Here is a 1,631-nt window from a genome sequence, read left to right as displayed (position 1 = left end):
GTTATCAAACCTTGATTTCAAATGATTAAAAGGAAAAGCCTTGTAAAACCCGGTATGGTTTTAAAAATGGTTTTGATAAACTAAGAGTGTCGAGAGTAGGTCGATTGTCACTTTGGTTAAGTGTGACCCTTGTGCATAAGTCAGCTCTAGCTAGGGAACCTTTGGGTTGCCAACTGGCTATTAGACATTGTTGGGGCCATAGTCTGTGATATACGTGGCAAGGCCACGGGTTGTTATTTGTGGCTTAACCACAAGTGATATTGGCGATTACGAACGCTTGATTCTCCAATGTTGGCCAAAATCGTTGAGACTACCATGGCTATGGTGATTTAGTGGAGTAGAGCTCTCAAATGATATTACATGGAAGTGGGTCCATGGGTGATTATGTTACTTACCTACTCGAGTGCCTTGTGAGTTTTCGACAGATAATCTTTTGTATGGTGGAGAGTTAAGATTTTTTTGCAGCTTTCTTTGTTAGAATAAAAGTTTTCAGTGCTTACTTGATGATCGTGAAATGTTTTATGTGGTCATATACTTTGATTTCTTTACATGCCACACATTTCGGGAACGTGCATACTTTTATATTGTTGTTCATAGCTTGATGGCAAGTGATGTTTTCAATGATTGAACTCTGTTTGCTACACTTGTTTTTGGCATCGATTTTCCAAGTGAAATGTTGCATTATGATTTATGTCATTACTTTTGCAAGGCACAAATATCATACTTATGATTTGGTTTCTTAAAATTATGAGTTGATATTTTGATTTTATTATTCAACTTATCTGCCTTATGCTTGTTTCCCATCCACGCCTTGCTCACGAAACCTATGATCATTGAGTTTGTGAGACTTACTCTCTTTATTTCTCTTTTGCAGATAGTGATCAACCTAGCGTGCATTCATCTGCATTTGCAGTCCATCGCGGATAGGTAAAGGCATCTCATAGCACTTTATTCTGAGTCACTCCGCTGTTAGAGGTCAAGTTGTCATAGTGTAAATTGTTATAAAATTAGGCAATTGTGTGAATACAAATGTACATTTAGAGATTATAAGTCTTGATGTATTATTTTTACAATTATGTGGGATAAAGGTTTATTCAATTTATAAAGATCATTGTTCAATTTTTATTACAAAATGTTTTATGGATCAAAGTAATTTTATAGATGGATGGCGAGAATATGAAGTAATAATCTAATGATTTAAGTAAGACTTGTTCTGGACTTGGCGGGTTCAGCCATGAGACTCAAATGCCGGTAGCGATCGAGGAACGATTATTACAAAACTGAACTAGAACACTCTAGAACAGATTTTAAAGCTCTAAAACTGGAACTTGAAAACAAAACTGAAGCATTGCAGAGTTCTATTGATGAAAATATTGCTCTTAAGAGTTTAAAAAAAAAACACATCAAGAAGAAATGCAAACTTTAAGAGAAATTTTGATAATTTCTAACGTAGATGTTATGTTTGTGGCAAAATAGGTCATCTTTCTTATGATTGTCACAAAAGAAGAAGCACTCAAAGAACAAAAATTATTTAGGTACCAAAAGGCTTTTATGTAGCAACTAACCTTTAAGGACCCATTAAGGTATGGGTACCTGTTAAGAAAAACTACAAATTTGTCTTGCAATTTGAG

The 1,631-nt window shown here is 34.9% G+C and overlaps 1 long non-coding RNA gene across 1 annotated transcript in view; it reads left to right on the top strand.

Annotated features, from left to right (window-relative positions):
* The window catches only part of LOC110422683 (uncharacterized), a 3,974-nt gene extending 2,841 nt beyond the window's left edge, over window positions 1–1,133 (top strand). Inside the window, exon 3 of the long non-coding RNA XR_002445753.2 lies at window positions 875–1,133. This is a non-coding gene — a long non-coding RNA (uncharacterized LOC110422683). The remainder of the gene's footprint in view (window positions 1–874) is intronic.
* The last annotated feature ends 498 nt before the right edge of the window (window positions 1,134–1,631 follow it).

Source organism: Theobroma umbraticum, unplaced genomic scaffold, assembly GCF_002168275.2.
Source record: "Theobroma umbraticum cultivar Fairchild unplaced genomic scaffold, ASM216827v3 scaffold_146.0, whole genome shotgun sequence".
NCBI classification, from domain to species: Eukaryota; Viridiplantae; Streptophyta; class Magnoliopsida; order Malvales; family Malvaceae; genus Theobroma; species Theobroma umbraticum.
The sequence above is the reverse complement of the archived record's forward strand: the minus strand, read 5'-3'. Positions and strand labels throughout refer to the sequence as shown.